Source organism: Culex pipiens, chromosome 2 (assembly GCF_016801865.2).
Source record: "Culex pipiens pallens isolate TS chromosome 2, TS_CPP_V2, whole genome shotgun sequence".
Taxonomy (NCBI): Eukaryota; Metazoa; Arthropoda; class Insecta; order Diptera; family Culicidae; genus Culex; species Culex pipiens.
In genome coordinates, this window is record NC_068938.1 from 16,966,452 (window position 1) to 16,985,488 (window position 19,037).

The window sequence follows — 19,037 nt, forward strand, 5'->3', positions numbered from 1 at the left end:
TGATTGCTAAAGCATAAACAAATGTTTCTCTAATATGATTGTTGAGTTTAAAATTTCATTCTCATGGTGTCATGGTTTTTTTTATTTAGAAGCTCAACTTATTTATAAATTATAATTTTTTTTATCACAAAAACCAATTTTGTACTAATTCTTCATTTATTGTGAATCTTGTTCTACTGAAAATTCCAATAAAGCCGAAGTTTTTTTTTTTTTTAATCTATTGCAATATCACAACAAACTTGTAACCTAGGGGCACTTTTTGATTGATTTAAGTGTAATTTTTTTTCATCAATAGGTATCACACAACCCAAAACTATACGATGTACTAGAATGGTTTAAATTATATTTTAAAACATAAAAATTCAATAAGGCATAATGTTTCATGACTAGGCAACACTTTATTGTGATTTTACACTCTGATTGAATTTCATGAACTCAGAAAAGAAATTGAAAAGAATCTTTTTTTTTGTTATAATGAAAAGATATACATATGCAAATATTTTAAATAGTTTTTGTCCCTCAGCTCTGGTTAAGGTTGAGGGGGGGGGGGGGGGGGATCGGAAAAGGCCATAGTTTCAACATTTGAATGATAAAAGTGTTTTAAAATGCATTTTACACTATTTCAGTTATTTCGTTATCATTAGTTTTCAAAAAGTGTAAGATTTGACGAAAACAAAATAAAAATGCGAAAAAGCTTTTGCAGTACTGTACATCGAAAATTTATAAAAACTTCTAACAATATTTCTATCAGCCTTAATAATTTTCATTAATAAATTATTCATAAAATTATAATTCAATTAAGTAATTTTCCAGGTTCTGTAGGTAAAAAAATATACACGACATTTAAAAAGAGGGTATATGGAAGCGTAGTCCCGTCACGAAAAATTACAATTGTTTAGTTGGCAATGGTTCGTGAAATCGGATTTTCATCATATTTTGAATTCTCTTCGTATTCGAAAAACCCTTTAAAATGCTTATTAGAAATCGAAAATTAGTCAAAAGGAACCAGAGATACGACTGACGTTAGTTTGCGTTGTCTCGTCACGCCAATTTTTCGGTCAAGGCACGAATTTAAAAAAAGTGCTCATTTCTCGTGTCTAGAAGCAAATCGTGTAACAGGCCAATTTTTGATCAACCTAGATTGAATCGACCCTCCTGAATCCAAATTAGCCTGTTGATTTCCTGAGTCTGAAAGGGAAGCGAGATATTCAAGCTGGCGTCTTATATAGCGGCAGAATGAAAAAAAACACCATTAAAGGATTTTTAAGTTCAATAAACTAGTCAAATTTAACTTATTTGGGATCGCTGAACTCGGATACGACCTCTTGAATACTTAAAAGTATTGGGGAAAGGTGAAGTTCAAGATGGCGGCCAAGATAGCGAACCTAGAATATTGGAAATTTTTATACAGAAAAATGTAATAGGCAGTCAACAAATCAAATTAAATAATAAATGGCGAAGCTAAAAAAAATATAATATTCTAATGTACTCAGGGAATGCAATAAATGTTTTCAGCTTCGCCATATTGGCCGCCATCTTGGATTGCACATTCCCTGAGTACTTTGGAGTATTCTATGGCTTATATTCGAGTTCAGCGAACCGTTGATTGCCTGTTACACCCCTGAAAAAAGAAGTCAAATTTTCTAGCTTCGCCATATTTTCCGCCATCTTGGATTGTACATTTCCTGAATACTTTGGAGATTTTCAAGACTGCTTCATTTCGTGACGGGACAACGTGAGCAAAACCCTCTTTTGCAAAATATCTGCGTTGTCCCGTCACGAATTGAAGTACCTGTCAAATCAACAAAATATGACGAAATTAAGTGATCCAGGAAGCAAAATCTTCGTTTTTCATTTTAGAAACAACTGTAGAAATGGTTTTTTTTTCAAAAACTTACTAGGAGAGCAGAATTCTTCACTTTTGTGTATAAAAAACAAAATGATCCAATTGTACGATGTTGTCCCGTCACGCTTCATTTGTATCTCACTTGACTCAAACTTTGTGTTTTTAAATAAATAATGTTTTTTAGAATGAATCTTTATGGAAATTAAATGTACTTTCCAAATTTGTATAAATATTTCTAAGTTATCAGCAAAAAACTGAAAACATATGCGTACAAACGTTGTCCCGTCACGAAAGAATCGGTCATGTAATATTGAATTCTATCAATTCTTTTTGTCTAGTGAATTTTCCCTCTCCTTAAAAATGAAATTTCATGGTCTGAGTGAATGATGTAGGACAGGCTTCAACCCCTTGCAGGTGAATTTTATAATGTTGTTTTTCCCATATTTTCTTCAAGTGTTAGCTGCTCATGACTGCGAACTAAAACAAACAACAACAATCTCAATTACCATTTACTTGATGCTTCCATCTTCACCATCACCATCCCAAAAGGAAGCTTAAAAATCACTCACTGGAATGGCTAATTGATTCCGCTGCAAAACAGCCTTCGACGGAAAAGATTTTAATTCAAAGCAATCTTCCGTCCTCCATCCGCTAATCCCGGACACAATCACCGGATGCACCCAACTTCTGTCCTGGTTGGAAAAAGGGTTTTGTTCTTCCTACTCCCTTCCCTCCTCCTCCTTTCCCCTCGGGCAGCGGAAGTCACCCAACAAAAGCTTCATTATCCAACAACCAACACCCACTTTCCGTTATTTTCCGTTTTCTGTGTGATGGGACAAATATTGGTCTTTCGTGAGTGTGTGTGTGCGTCTCGACGCTACGACGACGTCTTTGGAGTCGATCCTTCTTGCACCGACAAAGGGATGCGTGGTGGTAGTACTTGAAGGGGTTTTCCCCGCTGTTGTTGCTGTGTGTTGCTGTATTGTTACTTTGTACATGCACAACAATAACAGGCAGCATTTGGGAAAGTGAAGTGATGGGTGAGATGAAATCACTTAGAAGTGCTATTTGATTAAACAGGTTTTTGTAATGATGATTGTACCTATTTTTGATTAGGTTTTGTCTGAAGAAAAAAAAACAAAAACAAAACTTCCCATTTTAAATCATTTACATAATTTAAGAATGACAAAAAGGATTCCCTTTTTTTTACTTTGCCTAACGAATTCTTGTGGGTGGAGCTTTCTTTCAAAGATGGAACGATCCCTACACGGAATAGATAGATGGATGGATGGCGCTTTGTCAATCTAGGACAACAGACGACGGGCGTCCCACTGAGTGCTTCTGTAGCTGCGGCTGCTACTTCCAAGAGGAGCTTCTAATGGCTGATGCCAGCTCGTGCTGGTTTCGTTTGATTTTCAGCGGGATATGAAATCATAACACATGTGTGCGGTTTTCCTGGAAAGAAATAACAAACGAGCAGACATGATATAGATGATTTGAGGGTGTGAGAAAGGAGGGGTAGATTAACTAAAACGTGGCAAGCTTAACAATATGTTTATGGATTTTTCCATGCTTTAATGGTAATGGCAGTTTCTATTCTATTTCGTTGAATTTGTTTCAATTCCTAGTAGATTCCTTAAAATGACTGCGGCTACATTACTTTAATATTGCCCTGCTTTGATCAGAGCCTTGAAATTTTCTGACATTAAATTTATAGCATAAACACACAATTTACCACATTTTACACCCCCAGGGGAGTTTACTTACTTACGAGATTTTACGAAAAAAAGCTTTGAAAAAGTTACTTTTTGCGTTTCTCTTTATTTCGTCGTCCGTGTCTGTCGCGGGTGACGATGGACGGCCATGATTGACGACGACCAACTGTTTTAAAACTTTTTTTTCGTAAAATCGCTATAACTTGTGATGTATATAAGCAAATCCCTTATGTTTATAAAACACATTTTTTGTAATGGTCTGCTCTCAAATTTGTAGAACATTTTTACACTCTTAAAAATAACCCTGCAAAGTTAGAAAAAAACACGAAATTTTAAAATGAAAATTTTTGTTCAAGATGAAAAAATTACTCTTCTGAGTTAATGTAGATTCGAAAAGTACATTAAATTTCCCTTAAATCAAGGTGTGTGTTTTTAAAAACAAACTAATCAGCAACTCTCTACGAAATCGGCCGATTTCGACCATTTTTATTTTTTGTATTTTTTTATTTGACTTAAACTTTGTGGGGGCCTTCCCTATGAGCAAATAAGCTATTTTGCGTCATTGGTTCACCCATACAAGTCTCCAAACAATTTTGGCTGCTGTCCATACAAAAATGGAATGTGAATATTCAAACAGCTGTGACTTTTGAGTGAATTTTCTGATCAATTTGGTGTCTTCGGCAAAGTTGTAGGTATTGTTGAGAATTTTTGAAAAAAAAATAGGTTCACGGAAAAAAATTGCAGATTTTTCAATCAACTTTCTTTTTCACTAAAACTCAATTTCCCAAAATACGTATTTTTTGATTTTCGAGATTTTTTGATATGTTTTAGGGGACAAAAATCCGCAACTTTTGAGCCATAGAGAAACATGGTCAAAAAATCTGCCGCCGAGTTATGAATTTTTGAAAAAATAGTGATTTTTGGAAAAAATCGAAGTTTCATGCAAAAACAAATTTGACATTATTTTTTAATGCAAAATTGATTTTGCAATCGTAAAGTACTCTACAGGTTTTTGTGATAAAGGGCTCCGTTTTCAAGATATAGCCACCGAAAGTTTGATTTTAGCGAAATATTTGCAGTTTTTCAATTTTTAAAAATAGTGACCATGAGTGACCGTTTCTAAAAATACTTTTTTTTAAAGTTCTGAAAATTTGCTATAAAATTGTCTAAGAGACATTCAAGATTGGACCTCGGGTTGATGAGATAGAGCCGCTTTAAGAAAAAGAAACACGAAAATTGAAGTTTTCTAAATCTCACCAAAACAACCCACCATTTTCTAATGACCATATCTCAGCAAATAATGGTCCGATTTTCAATTTTAACCCATGAAAAATTCGTGAAATTTTCCGATCTTTTCGAAAAAAAAGGTGCAGGTGGTTATGTTCTGCATGACCAATATGACAAAGAACTTTGTACAAAACTCCTTAAAAAAAATATTATTATTTTTATAAATTTTTTAAAATCATTGCCTATTTATTGATTCCTAAATAATTTAATCTACCGTCAGTGGGGGTGACTATGGGTCAAAAAACGAAACACCTCTCGAAATTTCTTAATAACAAAAACAATTTAAATAACATCGAAAATCTTTTAACGTAGATTTGTTCTTAGATAGTTTACTAACATTTTCCCAAAATATGGTCGATTTTGATGAACACTACCTTAAATGCCAATTGTTTGAAAATTGACCCAATCTCACCCCTTAGAGGGGGTGACATTAGGTCAAATGAAACTAAAATGATGCTGAAATACAAAGATATGGTAAAAACAAGTCATCCAACAGCGTTTCTTGTTCGAGGGAATCGTATTGACACGCTACAATGTTTGAAGTGGAGATTTTCAAATATTTGGGTAGTTTTCGAGCAATTCTAACAATAATATTAGAAAAATGATTTTTCGAGAGGCAGCGATGGAATAATCATCATCAAAAGAAAATCATTGGACGTTCATCAAGAGAAAAAATCCGAAGGGAGTATGGCTCTTCTCTCTCGCGCACGAAAGATCGGTAAAAGGAATCTAAAAAAAATCATCATCTTGATTATTCAGCGGAACATCATTTTCACTATTACACTTGCAAGTGTAACGTCACACGTCGAAAAACGACCTGTCACATTTTGTAGATGGGCAATGTGTGTAAACAAAGTGAAATAAATATTTGTAAGTGGTGCTGACAAGGAAATTCACAAAAAAATCATCCGCAGATTGATTTTCTTGGAGAATTTCGGGAGCGATTTTCTTTTGCGTGATTTGCCTCCTCTCTCTTTCGCGGGTGAAGAAAGTTCGCTAGCGAAATTGATTTTTTTGCGATTATTCCATCCCTGTCGAGAGGTCATTTTTGGCCAAAAACGTACCCCAACTTTAGACATCTGCCAAAATAACAGGATATGTTCTAGGAACGAATTTTTTTCAGCGAAGTCATCTTAAGATGTCCCCTACACAACCCTTTTAACAGAATTCAGTTTCATTGAAAAGAATCTGAGAAATGGTAAAATCCGTAAAAAATCACTTTGACCCAATCTCACCCCCCAGACCCAATGTCACCCCCACTGACGGTAATTTAATGATTTCAATCATTAGCACCTCGGTGGAAATAAATAAGCACATCCATTCGAGCAGTTTTTGCTTTTTTCTACAATGTATTTTTTATGAAACGAACTTGGTTTAAAATTAATATTTTTCAATTAAAATGACCAAAGCGAGCCGATGTTACTCACCTGTCAATCGCAATTTTTAAAGTGCGAATGTCCAGTTTGGTGGAAACTGCGACTGGAAATGTAAATAAACAACTGTCTAGTTTTTGGAATTTTGTTGTCAAAAGTGCGAGAGAAAAGTGCGGGTCAAATCCAAGTTACAGTGCAAGGATCAATATTGTTTGAAAACTTTTAATCTCAATATTGTTTCATCCTAGTAATCCTAGTAATTTAATATCTAGAGTTTTTTTTTATTAGGTCCAATAAAAATATGAAAGAGTTTAACACATCATCGGCTCCCCTCCCACTAACATTTACACACAAGATCCTCTGTAATTATTAAGTCAAATGTAATTACAAAAGCCGACTCGGTCCTAACCAGGTCCCAGTACCGAAAAGGACCTAATAAAAATAATTTAATGAAAAAAAAAGTTTAACACATCGTTTGTGTATTTTTTGCTGTGCCAAAAATTTATGCGGCCACAAATACAGATTTTTTTGGCACATACCAAACACTCAATCCAGTATAACTTTAAAGAATAATATTCTTACCAAAAACTGAACATGCCAAAAGATGCTAACAATGTTTATCTTTTTGGCCAATTTAACAAAAACTGCTCGAATTTATTTTAACTGTAAAAAAACATTCGTTTGTGTTTCGGGCCTGTGCTGATAAATCTGTATTTGTGGCAAGCCTGGCTGCCACGCGACGCTCAGTGAGCAGTGCCAGATGACTTTTGTAGGGTTCTCTTTTTGACATCCACTTTGTGCACCCTTACCAAAAGTCATGATTTTTTGAGTTCCAAATCCCACTTTTCATACGAATTTTTTAGTTTAACCCATATAACCATTTTTATGGTTGTAGTACCTGAACTCAAAAAATCGCATGAAAAGTGGGATTTGGAACTCAAAAAATCATGATTTTCCCATCATCAACTAAAAAAATATTTTTTTGAAAATTCAGGCCTGAAAGGGTTGAGACAAATTTACGCAATTTTCAATTTTCATTTTTAATAAGGCTGTAAATTTGATAAACAAAATTCGTTCTCATATCTGGTCAACTTTTTATCCTGCAAATTTGTTTTACAATAAGCAGGTATCCATTTTTATTTTCAAAAGTTCCTAATAAAAAAAATAGGAAATAAAAAAACCAATCTTGCAGGCAGGTCCAGGTCTGAAGAGAAAAAAAATCAGGCAAAACAATCAGGAAAAATCAGGCAACCAGCATAGCATAATTCCACAAACCCAAGATCCTCTGTAATTATTAAGTCAAATGTAATTACAAAAGCCGACTCGGTCCTAACCAGGTCCCAGTACCGAAAAGGACCTAACAAAAAAAAATAGCATAATTCCAGAGTCCAATAAACATATCCAGAGTTTTACTTGAAAAGGTCCTATAAGCTATTGTTTTTCATATGTTTATAGGACCTAATAAAAAAAAAGTCGAGTTATGAGACACAATAGCTTATAGGACCTTTTGAAAAGAAAACTCTAGAATTTTGCTAACAAATCGTTTATTTTCACATACTGAGCTTTCGATCGCTGATTGAAAAGGGTCTGGTACCATCAGGTGTTTCATTTACCATTTTTTATGGATTGCTACTGCAACATGTTTTCCTTGAACTAAGTTATCCTCAAATTCTACGTTAAATTTTGTTTGTGACGTGGGAAAATTGTAACAATTATGAGTTTTCCATTTTCGAAATCACTGTGAAGTCAAATTATTAGTCGATCTGGTTAATTCGTAAACCTTAAATATTCATTTCATGAAATTATTTAAATTAGCTCTACTTCGGTAATGGGACCTGGTAAGGCAGAGCCGGCTTTTGTAATTACACTTTTCTTCTGAAATGTGTTGCCAAGAATTTTGAGTAACCTCCTACCCCGCCTGTAACGCGTAACTCAAGGTCTTTTTGCAAATTTTTATGAGTGCTTATCGAGAAATTAAAAAGAGAGATGTGAGCCGGTAACATGGAGTGAAACTTTCGCAGCTGTCATGGTAAACTTCACAGCAGCTTGACAGAAAGTTTAACTCCATGTTGCACTTTTAATTTCTCGATATGAAAATTTTGCGTTACGTAACAGAATTTTTTATCACTCCCCCCCCTCCCCCAATTTTCGTAACAGACGCCGAAACCCCCTCCCCGCTAACTGCGTTACGTAATTAAAGAACACTCGCTAAGCAAATGTTTGGCAAAGTGAACAATTCTGGAGTTTTTTTTTTGTTTTTGAAAAGGTCCGATAAACTAAATTTCCAGTTTTTGCTTTTTGGGTGTTTTTGAAACCGCCTTGAGTCAGGGGTATTACAAAACACCCTAAAAGCAAAAAATGGAAATTAAGTTTATTGGACCTTTTCAAAATAAACTCCAGTTTATTTTTTCATCTTGCAGCCGCAAAAGAAATAAATCTCTCACGGCTTCCAAAAAAGACTGGATTTCTTAGGGGTCCAGACTCCCACCAGAAGCATTGCTAGTAGCGAACTAGCAAGCATTTTGAAATGAAGATCAACTCTTTTGTGAGACTGGTGGTTCTGAAAAGGACCATATTATTTTGCTGATGCGCTCCACTGCTTCTCCTGATCGATCCTTGACTGGCTGCTCCGGGAGGTCCTCCGAACTGCTTCCGCGATGTGGCCAGTACGATGTCCAGATTACACTAATTTTACTCAAAACCCAGGCCACTTTAACATATTGAAGCCGTAGTGCGTTAGCGATGGCTACAACGTCACGAAGAAAATGACGTACATATATGAAGAGTGAAGAGCTGACTGGAGGAAAATGGGAGAAGAGAGGACTTTGAATGCAGAGAGTCGCCAGCGCATCAAGCATCTCTCTCTCTCACTCCCTCCGTTATCTGCCGGGACTCCTGAGCTACAATGTGCCCTCTTCCACAGCCAGAGATATTCTGAGCTTGAGTATGTAGCGAAACCAATATTTATAATTTTAGTGTCGGCAACAGCTCCCAAAAAGGCGGAGCATAGCTTTCCTATAGAAAAGAAGAATACCAAGAAGAATGTGAAGAAAGTTGGTTGGCTTCCAAAAAGGCGGGGCATAGCTCTCGTATACTCGAAGTAATGCGAAGAAGAAGACCGTCACGTAACGTTTTCGCTTCGCGAAAATTTTGGATTGACACCGCAGATAGAGCCCTTAGGACAAAGTTCTTTGTCAAAATATTTTGAAAATTTTTAAATCAAGACTAGCATTTTAAATGGGCGTAATATTCAATGTTTTGAACTTTTAAAATGTTAGTCTTATTTTAAAAATATTTTTTTCGAAAAGATCGGAAAATTTCACGAATGTTTCATGTATTAAAATTGATAATCGGACCGTTAGTTGCTGAGATGTCGTAATTAGAAAATAGTGGGTTATTTTGGTGGGATTAAGAAAACTTCAATTTTCGTGTTTCTTTTTCTTAAAGCGGCTCTATCTCAGCAACCCGAGGTCCAATCTTCAATGTCTCTTAGACAATTTTAAAGCAAATTTTCGGAACTTCTCAAAAAAAATATTTTTAGAAATGGACACTTATGGTCACTATTTTTTAAAATTGAAAAACTGCAAATATTTCGCTAAAATCAAACTTTCGGTGGCTATATCTTGAAAACGGAGCCCTTTATCAAAAAGTCTGTAAAGTACTTTTCGATTGCAAATTCAATTTTGCATAAAGTAATGTTAATGATAATAAAATCGGAATGTCTGATATTTGGCACCGTGAAAGAAGGGCTCTTTCCCGCCATTTTGCGGGGAATACCGAAATATTTCGTCGGGGAGTCTAGTGCATTTTTTTAAGGTTATTTTTCGATTTTATGGGATATTTATTCAAAAAAAGTCAAAGAAAATCGGTGCATTCATGTTGACGTTACTCAAATTTCTAATGAATATGATTTGGGAACTTTAATCAACCATATTTGACCAATATTTGACCTCCAATATAAAAAAAATCGAAACCAGATTTACCAGATTTCTAACTTTCTTTGAAATAACCCCAATATCCAAGCTGGAAACCTTGATACTACCGAAAATAAATCTTTTCTTTGTACAATTTGCCATGAAAATACAGTAACACATTGCCCAGATACCAATTTGAGCATTAAACAATGTAAAACATAGATTATTTATTTAATATGCTCTTATTACCCAATAGGTTCCAAAAAATATTTCTTTAATCCTCTGCCACATTACTCTATTACATTTTAGATTCAATCACATTGTAGAAATCAGTTTTCTGGACAAGTTCCATAAAAAATTATCAGTTATGGTTAAATATAAGCAGAGATATGAATTTGCTGAAATAAATAGTGCCTTTCAACACAATTTCTTTATTTAATTACCTTTGACATGATGGGCACTGCCTACTCAGATATTTTAAGATGATAATATTTTATTGAAACATAAAAATTATAACAAGTTTTGGAGAAATTTCATGAAAATTATTCTATAGCATTCATTACAAAACTCAGTAAGCAGTGCCCATCATGTGAAAGGTAATTAAATTAAGAAATTTTAGAGGAAGGCACTATTTATTTCAGCAAAGTGGGTATGTCTCTGCTTATATTGAAACAAAACAAATACTTTCTTATGGAACTTATTCAGAAAACTGTGATTGATTCTATAATGTTTAAAATGTAATGGTGTAATGTGGCAAAGGTTGTTTAATGCTCAAATTTGTATCTGGGCAATGTGTTGTTGTATTTTAATGCAAATTGTACAAAGAAAAGTTTTATTTGCGGTCGTATCGGGGTTTCCAGCTTGGATTTTGGGGTAATTTCAAAGAAAGCTTGAAATCTGGTAAATTTGGTTCGATTTGTTTTATTGGAGGTCAAATATTGGTCAAATATGGTTGATTAAAGTCTCCAAGGCATATTCATAAGAAATTTGAGTAATATCAACACGAATGCACAGATTTTCTGTGACTTTTTTGAACAAATATCCCATAAAATCGAAAAATAATCATCAAAAAAAAAAGTTGCTCTAGACCCCCCGATGAAATATTTCGGTATACCCCGCAAAATGTCGGGAAAAAGCCCTTCTTTCACGGTGCCAAATATCAGACATACCGATTTTTTATCTTTGAGGTCTCGAAAAAATACACCGTTAAAATGTTTTGTTCCAAAAAAATTTTCAGTCGAGTAACGGAAAATGGCAGAGTTTTTATAACTTTTTCAGAGTTTTTTTTTCGATGAAAAATACGTTTTTTTTTTTTGAAGTTTCGAGTACGCCATCAAATCGGACGTCTAATTTTACATAAAGGTCCCTTTGACACCAAAGTTCAATCTCATCACCGTTTCAGGATGCAAATCATTGAAAAACACCTCTTTGTGCATGTTCAAAAATGAAAGAGGTCGTACCGCCCCTACGTCACGAGATTTCAAAAAACGAACCTCGGATTCGTGATCAGCGATAAAAGTTACCTCTTAGGACAAAGTTTCACGCAAATCGAAGAGGGGTTGGGGCAACTGCTGTAAGAGTTGGCGGAGAATTTTCTTCATTTGAAATCCTTGACCAAACATTCAAAAAATCATCCAAATGAAAGTAATTCCCCAATCGACTTTCAATAAACGAGCGGTTGTCCCCCGAATCAATTGCTCGCTTCCATGTTCCACCTATTCCGATCGATTTCCCCCATCCGGGTCGGTGAAGGTAGTCAATTATGGTACTTGTCCGGGCACGACATATTCAATTGGCATACCACGTCGGACGACTACCGCCGGTGAAAGGCCACGTCCTTCGTTCCATCTTCCTTTTCCAATCAAAGTGCCCGGGATCCGTCCAATTTCCGCAGCCAATGGGAAGGTGAAGGAACAAAAGTGGTACTCACCGGAAAGGACCTTACACTGGGCGACAAAAAAAGAGCGGTTTAAAAAGTAAATCATCGAAATTTTTTTAGGATGACTGTGAGTGCCCAATTAATCTGGCACAAGTGCACCACCCTTTCAAGTAATTCAAGCAAATTGACTCCGAAAAGGGAAATCTCGCCTGACTGGAAAGCGCTTCCCACGTGGGGAGTTGAATTAATTCAATGTACGTGCACACCTACAGAAAAGTGACCAGCCCCACCACCACCGCAGTAAATCCATTTGAAAGGATCTTGTTAGTCGGTGGGAAAACGCGAGTTGAATTATTACGAACCTCTCTTTCGCTTGCCTGCAGCTGACTTGTTTATGAATCCCCAGATGGACCGTGTTCCCAGACTAGACACGACCGGGGGCCAACCGTCCAGCGATGTTTTCCGTGTACGACCTCCTCCGTCTAAGTGGGGGGAGGATTGGCGTGTGTACTTGGCATGTGGTCGTCCTTTTTCAGCGTGACCTCCCGGACTGTTGGTCCTGGCGGAGAAGAGCTTTTGTGTTCCTGGAAGCGGTCTCCACCACATACTTCATGGAAGTTCCCGAAGGATAATGTCATGCAAGCTAGCGTGGGAAGGGGTAAAATAATCCCAAAATTGAGAAATTCAGAGAAAAAAACGCCTGAAGTTATGTAAAACACCTAAAGTTACGCAATAATCAACATGAAACTTGTTAAAAAATGTCCAAATCACCCTCAATCAACGGTTTCCAAGCCCCAAAAAGAGCTCTCTCCGTGAAAAATATCCAGAATGCATAATTCAGCGAAATGCGCAAACCGCAGACCAAGTAAATCATGGACAGGATCTGCCCCTGCTCCCCTTTCCCCCAGCAGACCGTGAAGTCTGTGTTGATTTAGGGCTCTGCACGTGGACGAGTTTGACGAGTTTGACGCAAGTATTTTTGCCGCAAGATGAGGGGAAATATTTACTTATGATGTACCCTTCGCGAGCGAAAGTGAATCTTTTGCGGACGGTTGGTGAACTCGCTGTAATTAAGGGAAATATTGTTTTTTTGCGAGAATGGATGGACTGATGAGTAGTGATGGTGTTGTTTTGTGGGTAAATTAGCTTTGGAAAAAGTATACAATTGCGTCTGATGAGGATGGAAAATTTCGTTCGTAATTGTAAGAGGAATAAATTTGTTTCAATTATTTCACAACTCGTCATTTTTTAAATTGATGTCAGTTTCATCAAGGTATGATAGATTTGGGCGCTGCAACCAACATAATTTAGTTTACTGACATCAACTGATTTTTTATGGGTCAACTTTGGGTGTGTTTTTTGCTATTATTTACTCTTTTTAAGTAAAAAGAAGTTTGCAGTAATTTTTGTAGTGTCCCACAAATAATGTGAAAAACATGCAAAAAAATAATATTAAGCTGCTGTAAAAACGTGAATGGATAGGATAGGAGGTGATAAAATAGGTCAAATGTCACCAAAAAGAAAGGAACTAAGCAAGATAAATGCAAATTAAAATACTAAAAGTAAAACAGGAAAAACATAAGACAAGAGAAGTAAAGTTTTTCGTAGAACAAAACGTTGCTCAAAATAACCTCCTTCAAAACGGGAAAATATTTTTTTCTAAAAAAAAATAGACAATAGAGCGTTAAAAAAGTTATTCTTATTCATGGCTCTGTATAACACAACTCCACAACTTTTTGCAGTCGATAACTTTCTTAGTAAAAGCACTTTTCATCGTTAGTACCAACCTGGTACTACCAAGTACCAAGAGAACCTCCCCTAAAAAGGCTAATAAAACTGATAGAATCAACAAGCATCCTTCCCATTCGCCCTTACCTGTCTTGTATTTATTTCATTTTCCCACTCAAGAAGCTTTCGCTGCACCTGTTTGAACAGTCAGTCAGTGTCGAGGTGACAGAGTTACAAAATTGATGACTTTTTTTTGCTCATTTCCATCAAGAAGCTTTCGCTGCACCTGTTTGAACAGTCAGTCAGTGTCGAGGTGACAGAGTTACAAAATTGATGACTTTTTTTTGCTCATTTCCATCAAAATTACCTTCATCTCGTGTCCTCTAGAGAGGTCGGCAGAAAAGGTCTCTCTCTCCTGGTGCTATTACAGCTTTTGCTGACACTTTGGATTAGGGTCCAACGTCCTGCTGCTGATCCTTTAGAAGTTTTTTCAGAAGTCAAGATTTCCTCACATTTCCATCAACAGTTGGCCCCTGTTCGGGGGGCACACGTGTGCACGTGGCACCAAAAAAAAAAAAGAGTTCACTGAAACAATCTTTCATCATCAACGCCCCAACCTTGACTCCCGGATTCGTCGGGTACGACATCCCGCGAGTGTCTCGTCTCTGATTCAGCCTAACTTCATCAAGAGGCCGGCAATTGCTGAATGGATGCGGAACCGCTTCGTTAGAGGGAGCGTGCGAGCGCGTTTTCCCTCTTTGAAAATGTTTTCCGGCACGAGGGAGGATGTTTGTTGGGAACGGCGTTATTTTTTTCTTCTTTTCAGTGACGGGTTGTAAAAACACGTTCGTCGTGCGATGGTTTCGCAGAATTGAGTGGCTGAAACTTCAAAGTGTGGGTAATTAACCGCAGCGAAGGGTGCTTTTTTCAGAAATGTATAAAATGATGATTTTAATACAAGTAATTTTTGGTACAAGCAATTTTTGGTAGCTCCTAAAAAATTTAATAAACCTTAAGGTGAAGCCGTTGATCATTTTCGAAGATAATTAATCATCACTCTAAAATGCTCTGTATTGAACTCAATTTAACAAATTACCTCCCCCTTTTGAATCAGCATGTGCCGGTTGTTGCCTTCTTGATGCTAATGAAGGGATTTTTGATCTAATTCAATTGTGCTTCAAAATTTATAAATTTTTGTGGTACAGTCATTGACGTCCTAGTTGGCAATCATATATCAATGACGATTTCCATTACTTCGCATGGAATGGGATAATCGTTACCAAAAAGTATCAGCATGTGTAGGACAGTATTCTAAACAACTTGTAGAAGAAGTTTTGTCAAAATATTGACAGGGACGCAAAATTTATATCTTTGAATGAAATTTATGGCAATGATGGAAGTCTTCACGAGCCAAATTAAATATCCTAAGATATGAGAAACTACTTAAAAATCGGGAAGATTCCACGAATTTGTTTTTTTTTTGTTTTTTTTTCTTAAACTTTATAGGCTCTATGCAGTATGCACAAAGAAACCATTTTGTGCCCTTGCCAAAAAAAATTGCTGCTCATTAGGGCATTTCTGAGAGAATAATTTCGAAAAAATTCAGAAAGATTTTTTTTTTCAATTTGCCTAAGATTTATCAAAGATTTTACCTCTGGTTGCTAAGAGGTTGCAGAATAAAGAAAAATAAACATAAAAAGGATGTTTTCGCAGTCTTACAGTAATGGTGTGTTTGCTAGAACAAACTTAAGATAAAAAAAATCGGCAAGTCGAAATATTTCGTCGAGCAACTTATAGGATTTTTCTTCAGAAAAGTCGATGAAAATCGATGAAAGGGTTCGTGTGCATATTTATCGAATTTCTTATGAATATGCCTCGAGAGACTCTAAATAACATATTTGATCAATATTTGACCAAGTTGGATACCACAATACGACAAAAAAAAATTGCATTGTTCAATTTCACATGAAAATACAGCCACAGATTGCCCACTAATTGAACGCTTATTCGACCATAAAACACTGCTATACTTAGAGTATTACATCTAAACCTATTTATTATCCAAAAGATTTCCAATATATTTTTTTTCATCCTCTGCCATCACATGGTGAAAAACAGTTTTTGAACAATTTCCATTAAAAAGTATCATTTTTGGTTCAATTTAAGGAGAGATATATCCATATTCATAAAATAAAAAGTGACTTTATCCAAAATTTCGGGATTAAATTGCTATTCAAACAACTCACACTGCCTACACGAAGAAAAAGGTGCAGGTGGTTATGTTCTGCATGACCAATATGACAAAGAACTTTGTACAAAACTCCTTAAAAAAAATATTATTATTTTTATAAATTTTTTAAAATCATTGCCTATTTATTGATTCCTAAATAATTTAATCTACCGTCAGTGGGGGTGACTATGGGTCAAAAAACGAAACACCTCTCGAAATTTCTTAATAACAAAAACAATTTAAATAACATCGAAAATCTTTTAACGTAGATTTGTTCTTAGATAGTTTACTAACATTTTCCCAAAATATGGTCGATTTTGATGAACACTACCTTAAATGCCAATTGTTTGAAAATTGACCCAATCTCACCCCTTAGAGGGGGTGACATTAGGTCAAATGAAACTAAAATGATGCTGAAATACAAAGATATGGTAAAAACAAGTCATCCAACAGCGTTTCTTGTTCGAGGGAATCGTATTGACACGCTACAATGTTTGAAGTGGAGATTTTCAAATATTTGGGTAGTTTTCGAGCAATTCTAACAATAATATTAGAAAAATGATTTTTCGAGAGGCAGCGATGGAATAATCATCATCAAAAGAAAATCATTGGACGTTCATCAAGAGAAAAAATCCGAAGGGAGTATGGCTCTTCTCTCTCGCGCACGAAAGATCGGTAAAAGGAATCTAAAAAAAATCATCATCTTGATTATTCAGCGGAACATCATTTTCACTATTACACTTGCAAGTGTAACGTCACACGTCGAAAAACGACCTGTCACATTTTGTAGATGGGCAATGTGTGTAAACAAAGTGAAATAAATATTTGTAAGTGGTGCTGACAAGGAAATTCACAAAAAAATCATCCGCAGATTGATTTTCTTGGAGAATTTCGGGAGCGATTTTCTTTTGCGTGATTTGCCTCCTCTCTCTTTCGCGGGTGAAGAAAGTTCGCTAGCGAAATTGATTTTTTTGCGATTATTCCATCCCTGTCGAGAGGTCATTTTTGGCCAAAAACGTACCCCAACTTTAGACATCTGCCAAAATAACAGGATATGTTCTAGGAACGAATTTTTTTCAGCGAAGTCATCTTAAGATGTCCCCTACACAACCCTTTTAACAGAATTCAGTTTCATTGAAAAGAATCTGAGAAATGGTAAAATCCGTAAAAAATCACTTTGACCCAATCTCACCCCCCAGACCCAATGTCACCCCCACTGACGGTAATTTAATGATTTCAATCATTAGCACCTCGGTGGAAATAAATAAGCACATCCATTCGAGCAGTTTTTGCTTTTTTCTACAATGTATTTTTTATGAAACGAACTTGGTTTAAAATTAATATTTTTCAATTAAAATGACCAAAGCGAGCCGATGTTACTCACCTGTCAATCGCAATTTTTAAAGTGCGAATGTCCAGTTTGGTGGAAACTGCGACTGGAAATGTAAATAAACAACTGTCTAGTTTTTGGAATTTTGTTGTCAAAAGTGCGAGAGAAAAGTGCGGGTCAAATCCAAGTTACAGTGCAAGGATCAATATTGTTTGAAAACTTTTAATCTCAATATTGTTTCATCCTAGTAATCCTAGTAATTTAATATCTAGAGTTTTTTTTTATTAGGTCCAATAAAAATATGAAAGAGTTTAACACATCATCGGCTCCCCTCCCACTAACATTTACACACAAGATCCTCTGTAATTATTAAGTCAAATGTAATTACAAAAGCCGACTCGGTCCTAACCAGGTCCCAGTACCGAAAAGGACCTAATAAAAATAATTTAATGAAAAAAAAAGTTTAACACATCGTTTGTGTATTTTTTGCTGTGCCAAAAATTTATGCGGCCACAAATACAGATTTTTTTGGCACATACCAAACACTCAATCCAGTATAACTTTAAAGAATAATATTCTTACCAAAAACTGAACATGCCAAAAGATGCTAACAATGTTTATCTTTTTGGCCAATTTAACAAAAACTGCTCGAATTTATTTTAACTGTAAAAAAACATTCGTTTGTGTTTCGGGCCTGTGCTGATAAATCTGTATTTGTGGCAAGCCTGGCTGCCACGCGACGCTCAGTGAGCAGTGCCAGATGACTTTTGTAGGGTTCTCTTTTTGACATCCACTTTGTGCACCCTTACCAAAAGTCATGATTTTTTGAGTTCCAAATCCCACTTTTCATACGAATTTTTTAGTTTAACCCATATAACCATTTTTATGGTTGTAGTACCTGAACTCAAAAAATCGCATGAAAAGTGGGATTTGGAACTCAAAAAATCATGATTTTCCCATCATCAACTAAAAAAATATTTTTTTGAAAATTCAGGCCTGAAAGGGTTGAGACAAATTTACGCAATTTTCAATTTTCATTTTTAATAAGGCTGTAAATTTGATAAACAAAATTCGTTCTCATATCTGGTCAACTTTTTATCCTGCAAATTTGTTTTACAATAAGCAGGTATCCATTTTTATTTTCAAAAGTTCCTAATAAAAAAAATAGGAAATAAAAAAACCAATCTTGCAGGCAGGTCCAGGTCTGAAGAGAAAAAAAATCAGGCAAAACAATCAGGAAAAATCAGGCAACCAGCATAGCATAATTCCACAAACCCAAGATCCTCTGTAATTATTAAGTCAAATGTAATTACAAAAGCCGACTCGGTCCTAACCAGGTCCCAGTACCGAAAAGGACCTAACAAAAAAAAATAGCATAATTCCAGAGTCCAATAAACATATCCAGAGTTTTACTTGAAAAGGTCCTATAAGCTATTGTTTTTCATATGTTTATAGGACCTAATAAAAAAAAAGTCGAGTTATGAGACACAATAGCTTATAAGACCTTTTGAAAAGAAAACTCTAGAATTTTGCTAACAAATCGTTTATTTTCACATACTGAGCTTTCGATCGCTGATTGAAAAGGGTCTGGTACCATCAGGTGTTTCATTTACCATTTTTTATGGATTGCTACTGCAACATGTTTTCCTTGAACTAAGTTATCCTCAAATTCTACGTTAAATTTTGTTTGTGACGTGGGAAAATTGTAACAATTATGAGTTTTCCATTTTCGAAA

General features: G+C 35.6%; 1 protein-coding gene across 7 annotated transcripts in view; it reads left to right on the forward strand.

The window, feature by feature from the left end:
• The window catches only part of LOC120419474 (uncharacterized), a 402,142-nt gene that overhangs the window by 1,916 nt on the left and 381,189 nt on the right, over positions 1 to 19,037 (forward strand). The window lies entirely within an intron of this gene.